A 21431-nucleotide genomic window follows, 5' to 3' on the forward strand; every position below is an offset into this window, starting at 1 on the left:
GTTATAAGGGATTAAGCATTGAAGCCAAGGACAACCATGCGTTGAGCTTGTGAGGTATGAACGTATGTTGGCCGAAGCATTGGTAAGAGGCATTGCCCAAAGGTTTCTCATGCGTTGGTATAATAAGAGGCTAAGTGAGCGAGAGCGAGAGAGCTAGACAATGAGCGCAAGGCACTGGGCGTTGGAGCATGCACGCAGACGATCCTGTAGCTGCTTGAAGCGCTAAACGATGGCACTAGACGATATCATTAGATGATGCGTGAAGCGCTACATGGTAAGCGTGAGCGCTACACGATAGGTGAAGTGCTAGATGATGGGCATAGCGCTAGGCGATAGATGCAGGTGCTAGATGATGGTGCTACACGATAAGCAGACGCACTAGATGTCACACCCTCTCCTAGATTACCCTTTCAACTTGGAAGAAGATATGACGGTAGCAGTTACTAGCCTTATCGCTAACACTTACTCCCTTTACTTACTTACTTAACTCCTTTACTGCTAACCTTATAAACATTATTAACTTATACAATTTGGCCACATCAAGAAGGCTCAACATTAACTTCCATACAATCACATGCTTAATGAACCATAACATAATATCTACAGATAAAATATTTATAGCTGGGCCTAAAACGATATTAACAAGTCTCTGACATTTCTCACTGACATGTCCCTAACACTTCTCATAGCAAGTGTACATATATATACAATAGTTAACCTAGTTTCTTTTCAACTAGTCGGGTCTTGTGTGGCAAGCAGCAGCAGGATCAATCTCAAGGAATCTGATCGCTACCTGGGGAAAGAAAAAAATATATTTGAAAACTGTGAGCTATTTGCCCAGTGAGTGACTACTGGGAATCAGGACATACCATGTCTTTCATTAATATAAAACACGTAAACATACTAGAAAACATTTCAAGCAACTTCCTTTAAAACATGAACATAGTCATAACATCAAGCTTCTGAGAAGAAAACTCATTAAACATCAATAAACATCATTAAACCTTAGTTGAGAATGAGCATACATCGCTCTAGCTCCCAACATCTATATCCGGCCAAGACACCCATACTTCGGCCTTTATTTGCTGGTATACGGCCAAGAAGACCCATACTTCAACCTTTCATTCAGAACTACCTACGTGCACGTGGAGTTTCTAAGTATCGTCAACACCTTAGGTACTTTTTGGATACCTTATATACCTTCAGTATCCATCTTACTAAACATATCATACTTAAGAAAAAAACATATACATTAAGAATCAATCAATCATAGCCCTTAGCAAAGCATTTGTAGAAACATAGCTTTTACCCTAAAAACGCATGCTTCATCATAGATACTTAGCTTTTATAATGAATAAACATATAACCTTGGCATGCGATAAAACATACACATGCTGGAGAAGAAATGCTATGCAATTCATAAAACTTGGTTGCTTAAAAACGTATAACCTTATCATCAAACATCATTGAAATCACATGGTCTTTTATGCACACAAAACATTGAAAACATTAAGTTTATTTTAGTCACTCACTACTCGTCTGGGCTCTTAACGGTTTGTAGGCTTCTCCTAGCTCCTCTTGGCCTGAAGTAACATAATTCCTTGTTAGATTCCTTTGAATTCTCTTCAAAATGCTTTAAATAGATTGCATACTAGCGAGACCCTTACTAACGGGATCATCACTAGCGAGACCAACACTAGCGAGATTGTCACTAACGAGATCATCATCAAGGAGACCATTACCAGCGAGATCATCTTATGAGCGAGACTTAACATGAAAATCACCGAGACTTGGCACAAAACTAGCGAGATTTTTCATTCTTAGTGAGACTTACCATTATTAGGGAGACTTAGTAAAAATTTTAGCGAGACTAGGCAGAAAATCAACGAGATTTGATTGACCAGCGAGATTTACACAATCTTTATCTCGCTCTCGCTCCCTTGGGTGAGCTACTTGCTTGATCATCCCAACCAGCTGCCTGCTTACGCAACAAATTCCTATTCCAACTTCAAAAATTTATAACTCGAATTCCATAACTCATTTCAAGAAATTTCCTTAATTAGCTATTTTACCTTAAAATTTCAGCTCCAGACTCGATCTCTATAGCCTGTTATCCTTTGAACATCATATCCTGTCCAGATTACTGGAATTCTGGACAAGCTTCAATTCTTATTCGAATTTCACCTGTTTCCCTTTACATTTAGCACAAGCATCCTTCACAAAAGTTGTTAAGAAACGAGTTAACTTACTAATCTCAATTATGCTGCTCCGAACTCCATCCTACACCTTGTTATCCTTCGAACATCATACTCTGTCAAGATTACTTGAATTCCATACCAGCTTTAATTCTTCTTCGAATTTCCCCAAGTTTTTCTTCATATTCTACACCATTGAACCCTAAACCTTCTTCTTCTTCGCCAATTCGATACCTAGCTCAATTACCCTCACTTGTTTCGGCTTGGAGGAGGAGGTATGTCAGCAATAAAAATGGGGAAAGAGTGATCCCTCGTCTCACTTAAACCTTCCCACCAACTTACACCTTTTTCTCTTTTCCTTTTTTATTTTATTTCAAATAATCACAAAATTATTTAATTTCATACTTCCATTCAGTCTTTAATAACAAAATAATAATCACATATTATGCTTAATAGTATTCTTCCACCCTTGTTTAACATAAATCGCAAACTCAATATATCTCATAAAGATATAGAAATTGGCTTACTAAAAGCACTATCGCTAAATTCACAAGCCTACCCGAGGCATTTCAATAGAACACTTAGAGTTTTCCCTTCTTCATTTCCTTCATTCTTCAATTTTTCCCTACAATCATTCCTCATAAGTAAACCTACTTAACATTGTAATCATATAGTTAACATACTTAGGTAGGGAAAGTAGGGTTTGGGATTTAAAATTTACCTCCCCCTAGAAGAAATTTCGTCCTCGAAATTTACCTGGAAGATATTAGTTGAATAGTTGGGGATGACTTCTTTTCATTTGCTTTTCAGCTTCCAGGTGGCTTCCTCAATACCATGGTTTCTCCATAATACCTTTACCAAAGGTATCGTCTTGTTCTTGAGTACTTGGTTTTTCCTGTCTAAAATCTCGATAGGCTCTTCTTCGTATAATAAATCTTCCTTGAGCTATATTGGTTGTTCTGCTAGTATGTGCATATGGTCAGGCACATACTTCCTTAACATTGACACATGGAATACGTCATGAATACGAGTTAGCTCCAGAGGTAACTGCAATTTATAAGCTGCTGGGCCAACTCGTTCCACAATCTCATATGGTTTGATGTATTGCGGACTTAACTTTTCGTTTTTCCCAAATTGGAGAATTCCTTTCTATGTGGACAATCGAAGGAATACCTGATCTCCGACTTTAAATTCTAATTCTCTTCTTTGCTTATCCACATAACTCTTCTGTCTATCGCGAGCTGCCTTAAGGTTATCTCTGATAAGCTTCACATTCTTAGTTGTCTATTGAACTAATTCGACCCAATAATTTTCGTTCTCCAACTTCGTTCCAACATACTAGGTCCTGCAAGATCGATCGTATAATGCTTCTAGGGAGCCATTCCGATACTTGAATGATAATTGTTGTTGTATGCAATTTCGACCAATGGTAATTGCGTATCCCAACTTCTTTTGAACTATAACACGCATGCACTTAACATATCTTTAAGTGTCTGTATAGTTCTTTTCGACTGTCAATCCGTCTGTGGATGAAAAGCCGTACTGAAATTATTTTTAGTGCTCATAGCCTTCTGCAGACTAGGCCAGAATTTTGAAGTAAACCTCGAGTCTCGATCTAACACTATCGACACTGGGACTCCATACTGACTGACTATTTTGTCTACATAAATCTTAGCTAGACGGTCCAACGTAAAGGTAACTTTTACTGGTATAAACTTGGCCGTCTTGGTCAGTCTATCGACTATCACCCAAATGCCATCATATCCTAAGGGCATCCTAGGCAATCCAAAAAGAAAGTCCATTGTCACATGCTCTCACTTCCACTCAGGCATTGGGAGTGGATTTAGTAATCCTGCTGGTCTATGCCTCTCAGGTTTCACATGTTGACAGACTAAACATCGATCTACATATTCTGCTATGTCTCTCTTCATCCCAGGCCACTAGTATGATCTCTTCAAGGTTCTATACATCTTGGTGCTTCTTGAATGCATAACGTAAGCAGAACTATGCGCCTCTTCTAGAATAGTTTGCTTAAGCTGCAACTTATTAGGCACATACATTATTCCTTCCTTTACTAGCACACCATCTGTTCTCAACTGGAGGTCAGTTTTGATTCCTTTACTTACATCATCTGCAATCTTCTGAAGATCAGGATCTTTCAACCGATCCTGCTTAAGATCTTCCATTAAAGTAGGTCTTACCTGAAATGTAGCTATCAATCCTCCTCACTGTCCTACTGCTAGGGCAGTTCTAGAACTCCTGAACTTCTGGCGTAACATTCCAGATATCGATCAAAGGACTACTTTGGGTTCGGAGGATTTCCTGCTCAATGCATCAACTACAACATTTGCCTTACCAGGGTGGTACTTAATTGAGCAGTCATAGTTTTTGATCAACTCTATCCATCTTCTTTGCCTCAGGTTCAACTTCTTTTGATAAAAAAATATACTTAATGCTCTTGTGATCTGTGAATATTCTGTAATGCTCTCCAAATAAATAATGTCTCCACAGCTTACTAATACAATTTCTGCCAGCTCTAGATCATGTGTACGATAATTGCTCTCATGCTTCTTAAGCTGACGAGATGCATATGCAATCACTTTCCCATCCTGCATCAACACACATCCTAGTCCCTGTCGGGATGCATCACAATAAATCTCAAATTCTTTACCTGGGGTTGGTAAAGTAAGTATAGAAGAAGATACTAGTATCCATTTTAACTCTTGAAAGCTCTGCTCAAATTCTGAAGTCCACACAAACTTCAAATCCTTCCTCGTCCAATTCGTCAGTGGAAGGGCTATCTTCGAGAAACACTCTACAAATCGTCTGTAGTAGCTTGCTAAACCCAGGAAACTACGTACTTCAGAGGCATTTGTGGGTCTCTCCCAATTTACTATAGCTTCAGTCTTCTGAGGATCCATACTTACTCCTGCTGTTGAAACCACACGACCAAGAAATACAACCCGATCTAACCGGAATTCACATTTGCTGAACTTAACATACAATTATTTTTCTGGCAACGTCTGCAATACTATCCTCAAGTGGGTCATATGATCCTCCCTACTGCTAGAGTATACTGATATATCATCAATAAATACTATCAAGAACTGGTCCAAATAGGGATGAAATATCCTGTTCATCAAGTCCATGAATACCGTAGGGGCATTCTTCAGTTCGAATGGCATTACTAGGAACTCGTAATGTCCATATCTCATTTTGAATGCGATTTTAGGAACGTCGACCTCCTTCACCTTCAACTGATGATAATCTGATCTCAGGTCTATCTTTGAGAACACCGTGGCTCCTCTTAGCTGATCGAATAAATCATTAATATGCGGTACCGGATATCTGTTCCAGATCGTTACCTTATTCAGCTGCCCATAATCGATACACAATCTAAGTGTACCGTCTTTTTATTTTATGAACAACACCGAAGCTCCACAAGGAGATACACTAGGTCGAATGTATCCCTTGTCAATTAATTTATGCAATTGCAACTTCAACTCCTTAAACTTAGCTGGTGCCATTCTATACGGTGCTTGCAACATGGGAACAGTTCCTAGAATTAGGTCAATAGTGAACTCCACTTCTCTATAGGGTGGAAATCTCGATAATTCCTCATTAAATACATCTAGGAACTCATTTTCCACTGGATCATCTTCCAGTTTCAGCTTCTGCCCCTGAGCAACCTCAAAATGAGCCAAATAGGACCTATATCCCTTGCTTAGTAGCTTTATAGCTTTCACTACTTATATCAGACTTCCTGCAGTTAATCTCTTGCTTCCTACCAGGATTACATCCTAACTATATAATTTCCTGAACCCTACTTCTTGATTATAGCAGTCCACTAAGCCATGATATTTACTTAGGAAATCCATTCCTAAGGTGGCATCAAACTCTAGCAAATCTAATGGAAACAAATTAACATAAAAATCCTGACCATTTATCAGCACATCACAATGTTTATAACATTCCTCTACTATTATCACATCTCCCATAGAGGTAGAGATATATAACTCTTCAGACATAGGCTCAGACAAGCTATCTATACTAGATGCAAACATGCTGGATATAAATGAATGTGTGGCACCAGGATCAAATAAAACATAAGCAGACTGTCTACATAACATCACATTACCGGTCACAACATCTGGAGACTCTGTTGCCGGTTAGTGCATCACGACATACACTCGCCCCTACTGCTGGGTCGACCTACGACACCCTTCTGCTTGGCACCATTTGATCCTTCACCTCAATTTTCGGCGCCCCTCGATTGATTAACTATTTGAGAAATGATCTGTTGTGCTGTTGGGGCTTCCCTGTTCACATGGGGACAATCTTTCTTGAAATGCCCTGCTTGGCCGCATTGGAAACATGCCCCTCTTCCACTGTAGCACACTCCAAGATGCCTATTGCCATAACTAGGACACATCGATTTCCCGTCCATACTGGTTATAGACTCACCAGTTTCTGGCATCTCTGGTCGGCTGACTGTATTGGCCGTGGGTCTCGATTTCCTCTTTCTGGATCCCGCTCAACTCATACCCCTGAATCAGCTTCCACTAGACTGACCTATAACTGAAGGTCGAGATCCTCTATCTCTCGACCCCACTACAGCCTCACCACCTCTTTGTAACTCCTCATCATCAGCTAGACTCCGCTCCACCCGTTCACTGTTTCTACTAATTGGTTAAAGTTTAACCAATTAGTCGTAGATGTCACCGGAGTTCTAATCTCTTTCCTCAGTCCTTGATCAAACTTTCTACATCTACCTTTCCTCAACAATAATCGACAAAGCATATTGTGATAATTCTGTAAATTTCTGCTCGTACTCTACCACTAACATCGTTCCCTGTGTCAGTCTAAGGAACTCATCCCTTTTCGCATCTTTGAAGGAGCTGGGGTAATACTTGTCTTCAAAGGTCTTTCTAAACTCAGACCATTACATCGTATCCATACTCACTCGTCTGGCAGATACTACCTTCCACCATTTCTTTGCTCCTTTTTGCAGTAGGAATGTAGCTAATTCTACCTTCATGTTTTCTGTGTAGCCAATAATGTTAAAACATTTTTCAATTATATCTAGCCATACCTCGGCTTCAACTAGGTCTGTTGTACCCTCGAATGTCACATCCTCTAGGGCTTTAAGCCTCTCAATGCTATACTTATTCTTTGGGTCGACCCGTATTGAGTCTACACTGGTTGCCAACCTCTGCACTATTCTGTCAAAAACCTCATCTTCTAGTTGAGGATTTACCTATGCCTGAGGAGTACTAGACTCTCTCTCAGATGTCATTTCCTGACTCATTGGATCTCTTACCTTCATGTTTCTTCCCGGTGGGTTCTTTGTACCTCGGGGCCTCTAGCGATAGGCTTAGTATTCTTGTTTCCTACCTACTTGCTCTGTCTGCTACTTTGCCTCCGCATTTTCACCTATAAAATGTACACATATTAAGGACTTGCACTTTAGAGACTTAGACTTATGCATGAACTCTCCCTCTCATTCCTAAAATCTTATGCTCTGATACCAACTTGTCACACAAGGATATGGGTATTGCCTGTTTGATGTTTTAGCAAAGAAACACAAGGATATGAGTACTGCCAAAGAGATTATGGAATCTCTGAGAGGGATGTTTGGACAACCATCCTTGACCATAAGGCATGGTGCTATCAAATACGTTTACAATAGTCACATGAAATAGGGGACCAATGTTCGTGAACATGTCTTGGACATGATGGTCTACTTTAATGTGGCTGAAGTAAATGGTGCTATGATGGATGAGAGAAGCCAAGTTGGTTTTATTCTAGAATCTCTTCCGAAGAGTTTTCTGCAATTTTGTACCAATGCATTGATGAATAAAATTGAATACAACTTGAGAACTCTATTGAATGAGTTGTAGGCTTTCCAGACTATGTTGAGAACTAAGGGTCTGGAACTAGAAGTAAATGTTGCTTCTGCTGAGAAGAGAGGAACGTCCTTGGAGAGAAATTGCCCCAAATATCTTGCAGAGAAGAGAGCAGAGAAAGGTAAACAGGGTACTTAGTTCTTGGAGACCACTTACTCAGCTCATCTAGTGGGAAAAGTTTATGCTGAAGATGTATTTACTTGTTTTTAATCTTGTAATGAACATATTGTACATATTTTTGTTTTAAATGAAATGTTCATTTTTAGAAAATATGTTTTTTCTATCTCATAGAAACTTCTGTTAAGAATCAAATTGTTAAATGTCATTTGCAAATATTCAGATATTTAACGGCTAAGATCGAAGTATAATAAGTTTAAAGATTTCTAGATCTAACTGTTACAAGAATTGTTAAGGCAGTTTAGATGCATCTTAATCAAAGAGTTGAGAGTACCTCGATGTAGTGGGAGGAAAGTGTGCTTCTTGGCCATTATTGAGAATTAGATGCATTCCCCATATAATTTAATAAGAAGCCTATTGTACATTAATATATTTATAATGATTCTCTTGGCTAAAGTGTTTAAGAATCATCTAGTGAGACTAGAAATACCAGAGGTTAATAACCTAGGGCACATGGGAGAAATATCAGGTATGAGATACTGAATGGTAAAATCATGAGTATGGGATGCCCTAGTTTATTGTATTTCTCTATATAACTCAGAAACTCAGTCTTATATATCGAATATATAAGTTACCACTGGAGTTTTAGTCCAAGTGGGAGTTTGTTAGGTTTTATGTCCTAAAACTCGTGGTTGTATAGAACTTATTTTGAAAATTCAATAAAGTTGTTATTGAATATATTGTTTTTTAGAAATCCAATAAACCTAAGTCCCTTGACAATTACATGAGTACTTGAACTTTATGTCGAGACATACAAGTGGATCAGGTTCGAGTAAATAGTCAAAATGATCTATAGTATATGAATAAGATTGGGTGCCTTATTCTGGTAACACTATTGGATACGACCTACTCTGTAGTTGTTACAAAGAGTTGTAAAGTGCTACAAATGAAGTGATCCTAATTCATTCATGTTGGGACATGAGGAATAGGGGTGTCTTGTGCAAATGAGTTTTGTGCAAGATCGGACCACGAGACCAGTCACTTTTACTTTATAACATTGTTTACTATTTAAGACTGACTATTTCAAAGCGATGACCTAGGTAACTCGACCTTAATCCGGAGCTAACAATGAATTCCTGTTTGTTCGGGATTATCCTTTGATCTACAATCGGTGAGAGTAGACCAATTGCTTCTGCTCAATAAGCTTACCATTTTGGGGTAAGACCGGATGAATAGTTGGGAACATAGACTGCAATATGGAATTCACTCCTGCCCGATTAGGGTTAGTAGAGAGGACGTTCCCTTCAAGTGCTGATTCTGGGTCTTGGACAAGAGGCCTCACCTTCTCATTGGCCTGAGAGAGATTCAATTTGTTGATTGGATCACAAATTAATTTTTCATTAGGAGATCAGTGGGACTTAACAAACAAGAGGTAATTTCGGGGATAAAACAGAGATTCGACTCAGCTGTTATTACGAGAAACCTGTGAAGGGTTAACTTACTAATCATGGTTATATCGAGTGGACATAATATATCTATAATGAGGGGAGTTCAGCTATGGGCTTTAGTGAAATCAACCATTAGCTAACGAATACGGGTTAGATCGGTCTAATGAGTTTAGTCGATTAATCTCGGATCGTTGGAGCCCATGATCTGTAGGTTCGCGAGGTCCCCCTACTAGCTCGTAAATGGATAAGATCTAGAATAGCATGATAAGTTAATTTAAAGTGTTCAAATTAGAATTAAATGAAATTGGAGAAATAATATTTAAATATGATTTAAATATTTGAAGATAGAATTGTGTAAAAGTTAATTTGATATTTGATATTAAATTAATTAGAATTATTTAAATTGTTTAAATAATTATTTATTAATTTTATTAAGAAAATTAATTTATGAAAGTAATTTTGTAAAATTAATAATATTTTCAATTTTATTAAATAAAATTGATTTATGAAATCAATTTATTAAAATTGAAAAAGAAGAGAAAAATCACAAAGTTGGAAAAATTGGATTTACCATTGTATTCTTCCAAGTAGCTCACTAATAACCCACTTCTTCAATCTTTATTAACTCCAAGCATGAGCTACATCTCATGCAACAAATCTCTTTGCATGAATGTCTGCAATATATTGAGGAGATTGGAGTGTTTTGAAGGTAATACAACCGAAAATTTTTTTGAGAAAAATTCGAGAGAAAAAGTTGTTCTTCTGCTGGGTTGCTGCTGTGAGTATTCTCCAAATTCCTTTAATTCAAGATTATTTTGAGTCCCATTACTCAATCTAGAGTACCAAGAGGATAGTAGAGACGATCTTGGGGTGGTCTACAACAAGATTCAGAGGAGATTTGCAGCTAGTTTCGACCTTAGAGGAAGTTCTTCAAAGGTATGTCATGAAACCCATTTATTTCTGTTGAAACATGTTTTCTTTTCTGCCAAAATTAATAAATTAGAGTGGTTATGGATCTTGGTAACTTCCGCTGTGCATTGGTACCTTCCAACACACAAAACATTGAAAATATTAAGTTTATTTTAGTCACAAACTATTCGTTTGGGCTTTTAACAGTTTGTAGGCTTTTCCTAGCTCCTCTTGTTCTGAAGCAACATAATTCCTTGTTAGATTCCTTAGAATTCTCATCAAGTTGCTTCAAATAGTTTGCTTACTAGCGAGACCCTTACTAGCGGGATAATCACTAGCGAGACCAGCACTAGCGAAATCGTCACTAGTGAGATCATCACCAAGGAGATCATCACTAGTGATATCTTCACCAAGGAGATCATCACTAGCGAGATCATCTTATGAGTGAGACTTAGCATGAAAATCAGTGAGAATTGGCACAAAACTAGCGAGATTTTTCATTCTTAGCGAGACTTACCATTATTAGCAAGACTTAGTATAAATTTTAGGGAGACTAAGCAAAAAATCAACGAGATTTGAGTGACCAACGAGATTTACACAATCCTTATCTCGCTCTCTCTCCCTTGGGTGAGCTACTTCCTTGATCTTCCCAAACAGCTGCCTGCTTACGCAACAAATTCCTGTTTCAACTTCAAAAATTTATAACTCAAAATCCAGAATCATTTCAAGAAACATCCTTCTACAAACGTGTTTATAATTGAGTTAGCTATCTTACCTTAAAATTTCAGCTTCAGACTCAATCTCTACAGCCTGTTATCCTCCGAACATCATATCCTTTCCAGATTACTCGAATTCCAGACCATCTTCAATTCTTCTTCGAATTTCATCTGTTTCCCTTAACATTTAGCTTAGGCATCCTTCACAAAAGTTGTTAAGAAATAAGTTAACTAACCTCAAATATTCAGCTCCAAACTCCGTCTCTACACCTTGTTATCCTTCGAAAATCATACCCTATCCAGATTACTCGAATTCTAGAACAGTTTCAATTCTTCTTTGAATTTCCCCAAGTTTTTCTTCAAATTTTACCCCACTCAACCCTAAACCCTCTTCTTCTTCTCCAATTCGATGCCTAGCTGAAGTACACTCACTTGTTTCGGTTTGGAGGAGGAGGTATGCAGACAATAAAAATGAAGAAAGAGTGATCCCTCATCCCAATTAAACCTTCCCACCAACTTGGACCTTTTTCTCTTTTCCTTTCTTTTCTTTATTGAAATAATCACAAAATTATTTAATTCCATACTTCCATTCTGCCTTTAGTAACAAAATAATAATAATCATATTATGCTGAATAGTGTTCTTCCACCCTTGTTCAACATAAATCCCAAACTTAATATATCTCATAAAGATTTAGAATTTGGCTTACCAAAAGCACTCTCGGCTAAATTCACAAGCTTACCCAAGGCATTTGAACACAACACTTAGAATTTCCCCTTCTTCTTTTCCTTCATTCTTCAATTTTTCCCTATAATGTAACATTCCTCATAAGTAAACCTGCTTAACATTGTAATCACATAGTTAACATACTTAGGTAGGGAAAGTACGGTTCGTGGTTTACACTAGATGATGGGCCTTGCGCTACATGATAGGTGCAGGCACTATGAAATAGGCTATGCGTTGAACGATGAGCAAAAACAAGATTGTTAGGTAATTAGCGATAGCGAGAATCACTAAACGATGAGCTTTGCGATGAGTGTAGGCACTAGAAGATGAGCGACAGTGAGAGGGCTGGATGATGAGCAACAACGAGCGATTATTAGACGATGAACCATGCAATGAGCGCAAGAGCTAGACGATGAGCTAGATGATGGGCCAAGCCATGGTGGGCGCATAGTGAAATGTCTATGCGTTGATGGGGCTTGTGGTACACAAGGCTTATGGATTCACCTGGACAAGTGGCTATACCAAGAAGAGGTTGAGCTTGAGTTAGTAGGAGGTGGACAAATAGAGTTTCATGCAAATAAGACTTATGCATGAGGAAGACAACTCAAACTCCATGCAAGTAGGAAGTGGCATGGAAGTAGGTGAATGGAATGGAGGGTAAGTGGTGGCGAGCCATGGTGCAGACACTCCAAAAGTTTCTAAGTAGGAGGTGTCATGCGTTGGAGGCCTTGAGAGATGATGAAGATCGGTTCCTAAGGTCTATAAATACAACCACAAAATGTCTCTTCAGTTCATAACACAAATCCCCTTCAAAGGATACTAGGAAGAGTGTTTGAGAGAAAATTCGGAGGAAGCTATGCGTTAATCAGATGGTTCCAAGATGGGGAGATGCTATCGGACAGTGAGGTCCTGAAGTAACATCAATTTGGGACGAGGAGTTCACCTAGACTACTCGTGCATTTTGAGTGATTCTAAAACCACTTGGAAGCTCGGTGAGTCTAGTTTTCAAGGCAGGACTGTCAGAGAAGAAGCTCCAAGGAATCAGGCTGGAGAGTGAGGAAAAGATAGAAGGGTCAAGCTCTTAGGTTTGCTTGGGCTAGTCTTGATGATTTGAGGATTCTAGCCAAACCACGAAAAGTTCTAAGCTGAGCTTTTAAGGTAAGCTTCCTGAGACATTTTAAAACATGTTTGTAGAAGGAAGTGTCTCAAAATAAGGTCTGGAAATATTAGTAATCTAAGCTTGAAGTTGAATATGGAATTTAGGGTTCAAAAGGAAGCCTGAGGAAACCAAAGAATTTCAGGAGAGAAAGGTTCCTACCCTACCAAGGTGAGCGGTAATTTCCTTTAAGTCTTAAGCATATATTTTAGAGTATATGTATATGATTATGTTGTGAATGAGTAATCTGGATGGTCAGAGGGTTAATAGACCTAGTTCTTGAACCCAGGAGAAGAACCTCACGGGATGATCAGAGGACCGAGAGGCCTAGCTTCTGACACCATAAGCGGGAATCTATGTGCACATAGGGAATGCAAGAGAATAAGCGTTTATGACCAGTATCGATTTAACTATCTACCGTGTGTGTAGGTAGAACAGACTCATTCAAGGCTGAGGTTTGAGTACTAACCTCGTAGTTGTGATATGCTTGTATTATTATGAGTTGAAATAGACTTTAGAAGTTGCTTACCACTCATTGAGCTTCTTGAAGCTCATTCTTTTCTTTCATGTTTTTCTTCCCATGTAGCAAAAGGTGAAGAGATCCAGGGTGCTGCTAAGGTCAAGGTCTGCCACACCACAGCCACACATCCAGTTTTAGAGTTGTTGTTGTAAGCTTTGTAGTTAAGCCTGAAAGTTGTATAAACATTGCACTGTTTTTAATAAAATGAGTTTAGTCAAACAGTTGTTGTTTATATCCTTGGCTTAAAGTTTATGAGTGTAAAAAAGTTTAGATGGGCAGTAGGTATTACAAAAAGAGTGGTATCTGTCGTTCGTCGCGCCTCCCTTCGAACTCAAGAGGCTGGCTCGGGTGGGGTGTGACATTCTATGCAATGAATTTTCAATCGAACCAAGAAATAAATCACTAATACTTTATAACGTTGTTTACTGTTTAAATGAACTTTAATTTTACTCTAGAATTTTAGATTCTACCACTGCAAACCTTCCCATTGCATCTGCATACACATTGACAACACTTGGAATCCACTTGCATTCTTCTTCAGGGACCTCTACCGCCGCAGAACTACTCATCCTAACTTGTGATTGTTGATAGTTTGAAGCTGAATAACAAAACATTATAATGTTGTTTTATTGTCAATCCTCGATGGTAATTGCACATTTATAGAGTTATGTATTGGACCTATAAGTGTTGATATCAACGAATTTTTTTATTTCTTATCCTAACAATTTTCTACATTATATTCTAATTTATCAATTTAAATTTTTCCACTTTTTTTATATGTTGATCAACAAATATATTCTTATCTCAAAGCAGTGTACATATCAAATATTATAATGTTGTTGTACAATAAGAATTAATCCACTACCAACTATACACATTATTCATCTCATTAGTATTTTTCAATTGACCAAAAGTATTTTGGAATATATTGATGAAATCAAGTACTATATTGTATTCTAAGTTATCAATTTTAGGTTTTTAACTTTTGGTATATATCGAACCAGGATAAACGATTCAAATATTTTTTAGAACAAATAATAGTAGGTACAATTGAAAAGTTTATCACCTATGAGAGTATGTATGTTTGTGTGCATCTTTATTATTGGGAGGTAAATTTCAAGTCCACAACTCATATGAAAAGAGACCTTAAGTAATAAGTTATATGGTTATATCTCACTAAATCAACCATTTAAACCGTGGGTTACAACGAAGTATATTAATTTTTTCGGCATTGGGTGGTAATATCATTTAGGAAAAAAATAAATAAGAAAAAAGGATGACAACTTTAAACTGTATCATGAAACCCATATGATTACAATAACGATGTTTGTCCAATAATGATTACTGTTCACAACCAACATCAAGACATGTAGTTCAAGAAGGTTTGCAATTATGGAAGTTTAAAACTAACATCAAACGTAATGTTGTCATAACATTACACCGGTGAATTGTATGAATGATAGTTGACAATTGACATCAAATACGAAAGTTCTAAGATAAATGATATCCTAGATTTTATACTGCATTTATGAAATGTTGGTGCAAGCGACTTTTTCAACACTATAAACAACGTTATAAGAAAATTTTTAAATTGCATAATTGTATTAATTTGGAAACTTTACTCGGCGTTAGCTAAAAGACTATGGTTAGTCTTTAATAGCATATTCTATAGTCATGAAAAAATGTTACAACAAACATACCATATCACTTTTATGCATGCTATTATAGTCGATATTACTAAAAGTTCCTTACTTTTCGTAGTGATTTTCAATGTTATAAAAAAAAGTTTGAAAATTTTACTCTTTATTTCATAATTTTTAATGTTAGTAAACATTTCATAAGTTTTTGACTTTGCTATATATTGATCAACAATGATAAATGACACAAATATTTTTAGCACAAAAAATAGTACGTGTGAAAAATTATAATTCTTTTGTTCAATTAAAAAGCTAATCACGTATGAGCATATATACATATTATCCATCCGAGATAAAATTTAAGTCCAAAACTCGAAAAAAATTGACTTTCAGTAATAAATTATCGATCGTCAGATCAGGTGTTGAATCCTTCAATGAATCATATAATTCTGTTCCAACCTTAATTTTGTAGTAGCGATAGTATGGGTCGAATACACAAAGAACTAATGAGTTTCTCTGTTAAAATGCTCATAGCCTGTGGTAACTTAGGGGTTTTGTTCTGGTTTGCTTGTAATAAAATTGCATGAAAAGTAAATGTACACAAAATATACGAGACCGAAGAGAGAATTATGAATGAAAAATTGTAGCTTGGGTTTGTTTCAAACTTTTTCCTAATCAATCTACTGGTTCATTGAACCCTAAAGAGGTTTGATTTCAAATTCTTGTTTACACATAACCAAATTAATTAGAGTAACTAATTAACTCAACTAAATATCTAATTAGCCGGAAGTGAGTAGATGAATCCATATTAAACAAAGAGTCTAATCACATTAAGATTAAGGGTAGTATTAAGTTGAACATTTAAACGAAAATTTCGTCATTAAATATTTGATTGATTTCCTCTAGGTTAATTACACAATGCCAATCGTTGTTGACACACAATTTTGTAAGATAACCTAACACTTTGCTTCTTATAATTTAGGGACATGGAAAATATAAATAAAAAGTGTTAAATCATACAACCGAGGAATAATAGATCAGACAATCTAAAGAATATATAATAATCTTAATTCAGTTTTTGTGAATAACGATTTCAATAAGAACAACATAAAGGGAAATATCCTAGAATCTAAGTTAGAACAAATTACCTTAGCCCATAATCATCCTTCAAACTGATGAATAATGATTAGAGACCACAAGTATAGATCGAAGAGGAAAAATGGAGACGATTGATGTAGAGAAAGTGAAAGCGACGACCAAATGATTGGCCGAAAATCGACAAACATATATGCTGCACCGTGTGGTGTCGCACACTGTTCTGGTGAGAGCTTCCAAGGGCATTTTGGTAATCCTTACATATTCTTTCCTGGGTTATGCATTTGAGTTCTGTCTTGTTCTTTTTTAGCTGCATTGTTAATCTTATTCGCCACTCCTCTTTGTTTTAGCTCCACTGTGATTCATATCAATCACATATAAATCTGAAGGATAAGTTAAGCCATTTATTTTAGTTAGTACATCTTTTACAAGTCCTAATAGCTTAACAAGAGAGTGAACAACTAATTGCACCCAAAAATCAGCAGGATGCAAAATGTGAGATTGAAACTCCTAGTTCATAGTGCCTATCTCACACGACATAGAAAACATCCAACTTATTTTCCTTCACTTCTACTTATACCTTATTGCCTTTTGCAGGAGGGATCTCATGAAGATTGGACCATTTTCACCCTCTCTTTTCGTTCACATTTCTAAGTAACAATTAACCAGCAAAGAAAAGGAGCAATATGAACATAGGAATTTAAATTTCAAGTTGGATTGAGAATTTAAATCTATACGGTGCTGGTGCTTTAGGTTCCACCTCCACTTCATCTACTTTTTCCAACTCTCTAGGTTCAGTCCTCTGTGTAGTAGGCGATGTAGGAGAGACTTCATTGCAACTCAACATAGTTATAGCACTCACCATCTACACGTTATGCTTAGATTGGAAGGAAGCTTCTCGAACAGAGTATCAGATGGCTCACGCCATTGGCCAACTCATAGATTTGGGTGGCCATGCTTTCGATGCTAGCACTAGTCACCTTCCAAAACTGCATTGGGTCCTTCTGGATATTAAAGGTAGTCTGACCTAGGCTCTTCACTACATCCTCAAGAGGCATCCCCAAATTGCTCTGCTTGTTGCCTTGACCTTTCTAGCGGTTGTAATTTTCCTATATCCCTCCTCGTTGATTATTAGTGTAACTCATCTCAACAATAGGTTTTTGGAGCTGTGTCTTCTCCAAGAAAGCATGTGTCATAAGGGAAGTCTGTTCAACAGTTCAGGTTCAGATCACCTACCTTTTGTGAAGATGCGACATTGTCAGGAGCTCGTGTCCCAAAATGTTGTGAACTCTCTGCCATGGTAGAAATGAACTTCCTAGCTTTAGACAGGGTCTTATTCACCAAAGTTCATCCACTATCGTGTACTAAGATTAAACAAGTGGGTGAAATGGAAAGACTATCGCATAGTCAGGTTCTTGATCATTTAGTGCGGGGTACACGATCGTGTGGTAAAAGCTAAGCAACCGTCTATACAATCGTTTAGTCACGCTCAGGCGCTAAGCGATTGTCTATAAAAAGGTAAACGATCATTTAGATAAAGGGCGCACGGGTGTACGATTGTTTAGTAAGCAGGCACTATCGTATAGGCTCTCAAACACTAAGCGGTAGAAGGCTTTTCACACCATGAGCGATTACGCGTGTCTCGTGCAAAATGAAAACAATTTTAATTTTATTCTTCAGTTACTAGAACTGAATTGAACTTCCCACTAACGCACGAATTAGGAGAAAACGGTGGCCAATTAACTCATAACCGTCCAATTAATAAAGTAATAAATATAATCATGTTATATTCATAACCTACAGTTTGATATCATATATCAACTATAGTATTTTCTCCTCTACTTCATATAAATCATATTTATATCTAATTTCCTCCAAATTAATGTATCTCATACATTTAGTCAATCATATCATATATAATTAACCAGTTCAATTATATCATATACAATCGAACTCCCTCTTGTTAATTTGAACATTTCAAACTGACCCAAAAATAGATTCTCAACTTGTGTCCAAGCTACCAAGTACTTGTATCCAAGCTACCAAGGGGACTTTATGGACCTATGGCTCGAAGCTCCAACGATACGTGAATAGCTGACTAAACTCTTTAGCCACGATATCCACCATCCGTTAACTATCAGACATTCCACTAAAGACCGACAGCTGAACTCTTCTTAACACAGATATATTTCTGTGTCCATCGGATATAACCAATCATGAGTACGATAACCCTTCACAGATGTTCGTAAGTACAGTTGGGCTAATTTACTATTTTACACCTGTAGTTACATCCCAGTGAAATTAAGTCTTTGTCATCAAAGGTGTTATAAAACGAGACGTTAACACTTCGTGGTCAGGTCTTATACAAACACTTTTTATAGGACGCCCCCGCTTGCATGTCCCCTACACAAATGATCAGGATCAGACCATCTGTGACAAGTCACGACACTTATAACTATTCCACAAAGCGAGCCGCATCCGTAGCGTTACCAAGATAAGGTTTCCCTCATATATCCATATACTACAGACCATTTTGGTTATCACTTAAGACATGATCTACTTGTATGTCACCACATACATACTTAAATTACATAAAGACCATTTTAAATTTATTGGTTTGTGGTAAAGTAAATAAAACATCGAAATGAGTGAAATCAAGAAGTGAAGTAAATTTCATATATTATACATCACAAGCATTAGTATGAACTTTTTACAAACTGTAGGACACGAGACTTTAGGGAGTGAGCTCCAACAAAGAGATCAAAGGGAGAGAAGAAAAGAAGGAAGAAAATTTGAAGATGTGCAGATTTTTTACCAACTGACATCTTTTGTGTGTCACTAAAATATGAATTTTGCTATATGTCATTAAAAGTTTAAAGGTAGTACCTGTAGACTGGTGAATTGATTCTCTAAGCATATATGGATATGAACAATGATGAATGTGAATCATACAAGCTCATGTTGCCATAAACTTGATGACTTGGAAAGATGGAGATGGTGTGTGGATGCTGTGTTATGCTTATTTACACTTTATGCGATACTACTTCTAGATGTATGCGTTATTAATGAAATGCTTGTAGTATGCTATGCATTGTCACAAGTTTCCTTGTGTTGAAACAAAGTATAATCCCAACGCAAGTTTCTCAGAGTAATCCGATATCGAACACAGAGATTGTTGTCTTTAATGTGTTACATTTGTGATATATGCGACCGATTTTTACAATTAATAAAGATTGTGTGTTTGTACAGGAAAGTAAATTGCGGTAAAGTAAAATTGTGCAGATAAACTAAAGTTGCGTTAATAAAATAAATTGTGATGAAAATAAACCTAAGCTAATGTAATGCAAGATACAAGATACATGATATACTTGATACTGAGTTCGAGACTGACTGTGAAGTTTATACAAAGGATCGTGGTATGCGATGGCAAGTCTTTATGGATGAATCAGAAAGGGGAAAGAATAATTAGTACAAACGTCGCAAGTTTGTCAATTGCATTAAAGATGTAACTAAGGTTCCGCTTTCCCTTGGCGTACATCTCTCGGTGATCGGCCGCGTTCCTATATCTCTATGGTGAAACAGGGATGAACGTGGTGAACGCAATGTTGCTTCCATCTCTAGAAGTACTTCTTGCTTTAGTTAACGCCTTCTTCCAACCCTCTCTCGATAGGCGGAATGGCATCTTCACTTCTGCTCTCACAAGTGAAGATTTCGTCTAGTATGCCTTGACTAAACTTAGTTATTTCCTTAACCCAATTAATTTACTTGTTTGTTTCTTGCTAATTACCCATGGGATTAAGAAAACATCATGGAGAAAATGGATTGTGGGTGAACGGAAATAGACATAGAAATGATAATGGAAATGATCATAACATTCCATACTAAGATTAAGCGTCTGATACATGGTGTGAATGATAGATTAAGAAGATGAATACAAGTGATGATGAAGAGATAGAAACAAATACAGAAGAATGTCAACGTCTTGACACAAATCTGGACGGTGGTTTTGCTTGTCGGCATGTGGAATGAATGAAGAGAAGAGCTTCCCTCTCAGGCTTGCTCGTCTGCTAGAGGTGACCTTTGTACAGAGCTTCGACGGCGGGGATCGAAAGGATTCTTTTCCCGGAGACTCACCTCTCGGCATTGTCTCTTAATTCTTCTCAGATCTACTCTGATTAGTCCCTCAACCAGTATCTCCCTCAGATCAGTATATACAATTTTCTCTATATTCAAGCATACTTTTCAGTGGAATGGCTGGAGCTATTTATAGGCTCAGCTTTGACTCTTTGCATTGTGGTCCCCACTTTATTGTTAAGGTAGTTCCGAAAATGGTGGAGTGAATATTCCTTCTATTACGCAATCAATTCCGTCAGAAATGCACAACTGACAGCACGCGTTTGAATCCTCCGCAATTGTGTTGCTCTTTACATCTTCGATTGTTTTCCCGCATGCGGTGTTGTTTTTTATTACCGCATGCGGTTGAAATTGCGTTGATCGCAAAGCTCTTGATCGAATGTCGCATGCGCCGTCATTGCGTTGTTCGTCTATTCATTCTTGAATGATGGGCGCAATGCAACGTAGATGCATTGTTCAGTTTATCTTGAGCCTTGAACACATGCGGTGACTTGATTTCCTGCAAAACAGACTTGAAATAATCTTTTCTACCATCGCAATGGTGTTAGTGGGTGTATTGACAACAATTTATAATTTTCGCATTTCATAGCTAATTTTCATACTATCGACGCAACTTTTCTTCCTTTTGGCCACAATATCTAAATAAAACGGTATAAATAACTTGTATTTCTACAAGTTATCAGTACCTGCAAAATAGGGCTACATTGCGGCGCTCTACCCAGTGTCGCGACGCTCTAGAGCTTGATAGAAAAAAATAAAAATACGCGTGCACCTCTGCGCAAGAGAGCATCGGACCAACGTCAGCCTAGGGTTGCACGCTGCTACCTTCTTCAATACAAAAACCCAAATTTTCCAGATTTCAAGGCGGGAACTT

At 37.4% G+C, this 21431-nt stretch overlaps 1 long non-coding RNA gene across 1 annotated transcript; it reads right to left on the minus strand.

Moving 5' to 3' along the window:
* Positions 1-516: 516 nt before the first annotated feature.
* On the minus strand, positions 517-14332 carry LOC120073487 (uncharacterized). The gene is made up of 4 exons (XR_005480762.2): positions 14162-14332; positions 13981-14054; positions 13701-13858; positions 517-793 (listed from the first exon to the last, which is right to left on the minus strand). It is a non-coding gene; the product is annotated as an uncharacterized LOC120073487 (long non-coding RNA).
* Positions 14333-21431: the final 7099 nt, after the last annotated feature.

The sequence above is a fragment of the Benincasa hispida genome, chromosome 1, assembly GCF_027475165.1.
Source record: "Benincasa hispida cultivar pf3 chromosome 1, pf3_genome.v1.1, whole genome shotgun sequence".
In the NCBI taxonomy this organism is placed as follows: domain Eukaryota; kingdom Viridiplantae; phylum Streptophyta; class Magnoliopsida; order Cucurbitales; family Cucurbitaceae; genus Benincasa; species Benincasa hispida.